The following is a 5,619-nucleotide window of genomic DNA, read 5'->3' on the forward strand; positions in this document are numbered from 1 at the left end:
TATATTTTAATATTTTTTCAGCATATACTGTTATTGACAAACGCTCTATGTTGTCGAATAGAGCTCCCTATTATTCACCTTACCCACTAACACAAATTTTCCTTCCCGAGACATCTATGAAGGTAGTATGGGTTCCCTGCATCTTCACTAGTATATGTTGAACTAACATTCCTTCCCTTCCTTTCGTGATTGTAAGGACGTGGCCAGGTCTACAACTGCTACTGTATAGGAAAAGGTACTAATCCCAAGTACCAATTTGCGACAATATACAGTAGATTGCTCAATTGAGCATTGTATAGCCACCCACGATTTGTACAATCACATATTCTATGCTATGCTATGCTATGCTATGCTAGGTAATCAAATGAATTTTTTTGTTAAATATCTTGGCTGTGCATATGCACAGCATATGTTTCGAAATGGACAAATTGATATGAAATTTGCGAAAAAGAATCCACGTGTTTTGAAGGGACTCGAACCCTCAACCTCCTACTCTCTAGATAGGCGTGATAACCCCTACACAACAAGACCACTTAAAGGTCACGTTTGCGGAAAAGCCATCAGAATCCGAGTACCAACCTCCACCGCGGTTAGCTCTCTTTTTTGCAAATTGAATATCTTTCGGATGTTTGATTTGCCCAATCTCCACATGTGCTTTACTGTTGTATATCCACAGCCATTGTAATCAAATGAAACTGTTTATCTCTGCTACATTTTGAATTATGCACCCTCAATGTAATTTTATAAGTATTTCTATTGAGAAGAAGCCCCAGATATACAAGCAATAAATAAAACCTCGTTCCCTATGACAACATGTCTACTACGAGCTATCTAAATTACTAACCTCTTGCTTGAATTCAGAACGATCTCAGGATCTCGTTTCCCTTCCGGATTTTAGCTTTATTTTCCCACCCTGCCCCAGGAGGAGCAGAACGCCAACCCAAACCAACCGCACAGATAAGTAGCAGATTTTCTGCTTCGTTAATTTTCTTGTGAATGGGAATAATTTATTTTTCAATTTTCTCGTTCGGTCCTTCCGGTTCCGTTGGATGGTGGCAGCTCGTGGGTCCCAACAAACGGCCAGCTCAGCCAGTCAGTCAGTCAGTCAGTCACATCGAAAAACAATACACAGATAAACGGATTAGCACTGACTTTTATTCGATTGTCGGTAGTTTTACAACCCCACTCGGAACGATTCAGACCGAGCGAACCGAAACACGACAATCTCGGGGATGAACCTGAGCCAGGAAGTGTAGTTCTTTTCGTTCCAGTTGGGAAAGCGGGAAAAGCGTACCATTTGTCATTCGAGGCGCTTACAGTTCTGTGTATGCGAGGGATGGGACGCTCAGTGTTACAAAGAGTAAAATATATCAAGAACTATGGGACTACTTGGGGATAGTCGAATTTTCTACAATTTATGTATTGATGTTCTGTTGTTATCGTAAACAGTAGGGCGTAATTATTGCCCTTTTGACAGTTTAATTAAAATGCGTTTGAAAAAATAATCGCACCTTAAAATACCGACGGAACTAAATACATGAAACGAACAAGAATGAAAACTTATTTGCTCAAGACCGTGTTTGGTGATGAGGACTGCGTTTGAAGATTACTTCAGTTCAAGACGTTAAAACACAATAACCGAACGAATTTGTATAAATTCTAACATAAATCAATTTATATTATTTGCACTAACAGTATCAAATGTTGAATTATTCACTAAAACTCACTCTAAGCACTTACCAGGCATCAGTCCAAGCGGATTATTTGCAAACTAAACAACGTGTCATATTTAAAGTTCAGTGTGCCGGGCGTCCATCGCAAATTGCCAAACTAGCCCAGATTTGCGTCATCCTGCACTGCGAGAAGTAATTTAATCGGTTTATGACAGAATCCCAGAATGCTCGCTGATGGGCCTTCGCTAGAATCCAATTGTTACAATATTCCAGTGACCCAATGCACAGCGCGCTGGTCCAACCTTTCTCGCCCTAAAACCGTGCAATATGTTCAACATTTTTTTCCCATCTCGCCTGGCAAAAAGCATTCGATGCCCATTTGCAGCTCCCGCCCGGTATGACGGACTTCCGCTCGTTTTGGTGATCGTTATACACATGTCACTCTGACTGAATTGATTAAATAAATCCGCGCATCCGGGCATGGCCGAACACGAAGAATCGTGATGGACGGAAAACGTCACGGCCGGTCAATTGGTTTTCCCGTCCGCTGGGCGCAGCAGGACGTTTGATTGGGATTGTTTGTATAATTTACCATTTTGTAAAAGCTTGCCCATCCATAATTAACAGCTTATTTAATTTACATAGGAGAGGTGTGTATGTGAGGTTGTTAGTTATGATTGGGAACTGAGCAATGTAGCAGTAGCAGTTATTTGATGCTAGGACTAATTTAATCGTAGGGTTTAATATAAACTGAAACGTTTGCAGCAAGAAACAGACACATTTTGTTGAATCAAAAATTAATTAAATCTTGAAGGCATTTTATCTGCTACTGTTCCGTTCCAGCTCGATGTTACCTCAGGTCATGGATATATAAATCAAAGAAAATTGATATTCCTCATTCCTTTGCACTTTTGCGTATCTACATACTACTGGGAGAGACATGAAAGCCAATCAATAATCATAGGTAGCAAACATCATAAATTCCTACAGGTAAAGGCAATATCAATGTTTCCAATATGATTGGAACATTGATCTCCTAGACCACCCTCCGAAATCGAAAAATGTTTCTAGCAACAATAACTAGGGACACTCATTTATCACATATGGTGATTGTGCTCACAATTTTTAAAATTTATTTTTTTACAGGTTGAAAAATCGTAGAAAAAGAATGCAGCATTGTTCTCATCTTGAAAGCAATTTACGAACAATTGATGAAATGAATTCTATGTACTTTTTTTGACTTGTCACTTTGTAATTCGAGTTTAGCAACCTGATTTTGATTTTACTTCCACCACAAGATAAATTCAGAAAACGAGTGTTAATTGTTTTAAGTTTCTAAGCATCCCTAACAAATGGAAGGCTAATCAATACCTTCTGCGGTATCAACCCGAAACAAGTGACAGAATAATGTTGTTCGGGCTATCTTACTGACTGTTGCTTGTATGTGCTGTCGACCTGAATTTTGTTATGAAATACATATGTTTCGTCATACCGGCAGTTCTTACAACTAATATTCGACTTATCAAATCAGCACCTGGGTTGTGTATTTTAAGTGTCTAATGTTGGATAATTTTAACAGCTGTTAGTCACGACATCTAGCAGTAGAAGTCACGCTTTTTACACGTAAAATTTTTATCCAGTTATACAACTCTTTAGACCAGCCAAAAAGCAACGGCAAGGTACATTAGAGAGGTGGAGCAAAGATGTAAAATATGAACGCAAACCATTTAATTTTCAGTTTATTTCTCGGTGCCGGCTCGGATGTTTTGTTTATATTGGGCGAAAATTCCAATTTCCAGTTTGCTTCATACTGGTCACAAGCAATTCATTCCATTGTTCATTGGTTTGTTCCCTTTCTACTTTGAGCTTAAGATATTTAACTCACTGGTAAACGCTTGAAGATCAAAAATTTATACCAACATTTGAAAAGGGCGTAACAGCCAAAATTTATTCTTTCTAATTCTTCGTCTACGCCCTTTTCAAATGTTGGTTTAGAAATCATAATGTCTTATACGGTGATCGAAAAACTTTGCCTTAGTTACTATTTAGGTAATTTTATCTATTCGCATTTGATTTATAGAAATAAAATGGTCTGTGTGGGTATTTGCTTCAAAACTACTTAATGGATTTTCTTCATTCTTTAAGGCTCTATAAACCGTAATCAATTTTACAATGACGATGATTTTCAGTCATTCTCACTAATACTAATGCAAATTTATCATAAAATGAATATTTTGCTGCTATTTTTCGACTTTCTTTAGTCACTGCATAATCATTGCATTTTTAAATGATTTGTTCACTTACCTAACTAATTATTATTTGAAAAAACAGCTCGAAAATCACTCAAAACTGCTTTTTTCCTAGTCCATCGTGCGTATGTTTATCGAACACATACTAACTCCAAACATTCGGATCAAACACATACAGTTATCGTTAACTTACAATTAATTTTTTATTTGATTTATTTTGGCCGTTTTCTAGATTTAATCACTCCTAAACACAATTCACTAATCAAGTTCCACTTTTTTCTTCAACCTTGAAACGTAATTTCTTCACTTCACGTCGAAAAACAAAAGAAAACTGCTTCAGAAAAATCGAAGTGAGACACAAACTTGACGACCGTATTGCGAATGCAGCAACATTCGGAATTCTCAAATTCACTAGCGCAACAAGTGAAATTGTGCGCTCACAATCTAGGTAGTACAACTTCGTTCTATCGCAGCAATACATCGAATACCCTAGCCGACACACAAACAACTCAATGCCTGCACAAGCAAATAATCGTCTCTTCATCGTTGCCAGATTCATTTATTCAAATAATTATTGCGGTTTGTTAAATTTGCTAAAAATTCAGGAAAAAAATATTGAACAATGTTAAGCTAGCTTCTGTTGGATGGCTAGTGGTGTATACATTCTTTTAAAACTTTAATATTATAATAGATTCCATATATCATAAACATTTATTGTGATGTAAAATAAACATCTTGTCATGTCTGGCAACTTAATGTAACAGCTGACTTATATTTACCACCCCATTTCCACCCACTCCAGATATAAACAACATTTACGCAGCGCGAACGTGACTTGTTCCGAGGCACGAAATGAAGTAATCTTGGGACTGATCAAAGTACGAAGCGGCAAAGTATGAAAAACTTAGGCTTAGGAAGCTTTTCTGGAGCACCACATATTTGATTACTCGTATTGCAAGGACGGCGAAGAGAATCAAAATTCAGTGCAGGGTTGTTACGTAGATCCCGCCGACTAAAATCAAATCAGCACCATTTCCGCGCAGGTGTTTATAAAATTCTGGATCAACACGTGCAAAATATCAATTTATATTTACAATATTCTGAATGTTTTCGCTTCAGTTCGATACCTATGAAATACGATCTCAATATACCCGGCCCTGCTCGAAAGTATGATCACATTTCAACTACCAATAATCGCACCTCGGTTGTACCTCATTGGTTACGATATCGCCACTGCGCAAAGCATATGATCACATTTGTATGGAAGGTATCAAACCGTGTTAATTTTTTGTGTCCGAAATAATTTTGTTTTTAAATTCGCACCACAAAAGAACAAAGTCTATTCGAGTCAAGTATGAAGTTGAGATCGAAATACGTATATGTTAAGGTTACAATCAAGTAATGAAATTAAATGGGATAGTACGAACCCGTCTTATGACAAGTGACTGTCCAAAGTCCAAAGTTTGAGTTGAGCAAAACTGTGGTTGAGAAGTATTTGGCGAAAATACACATATTATTCAAAACTAAACTGCCCACAAACGCATATTTGTTCCATATGAATAAGAAATCCAGCAAAGATGGGACTGATATGCCATCATTGGCAGTACAGCTGACAATGAAGATTTTTTTTCTCATTCCCAATACACTAAACAGTTTTACCATCGTCGGGGGTGACAATAGGTCAAATAGGGGTGAGA

The 5,619-nt window shown here is 37.5% G+C and overlaps 1 pseudogene; it reads right to left on the minus strand.

The window, feature by feature from the left end:
• Positions 1–5,085: 5,085 nt before the first annotated feature.
• Positions 5,086–5,167, minus strand: LOC134228215 (U4 spliceosomal RNA; annotated as a pseudogene).
• Between the last annotated feature and the right edge of the window lie 452 nt (positions 5,168–5,619).

This window comes from Armigeres subalbatus, chromosome 3 (assembly GCF_024139115.2).
Source record: "Armigeres subalbatus isolate Guangzhou_Male chromosome 3, GZ_Asu_2, whole genome shotgun sequence".
NCBI classification, from domain to species: Eukaryota; Metazoa; Arthropoda; class Insecta; order Diptera; family Culicidae; genus Armigeres; species Armigeres subalbatus.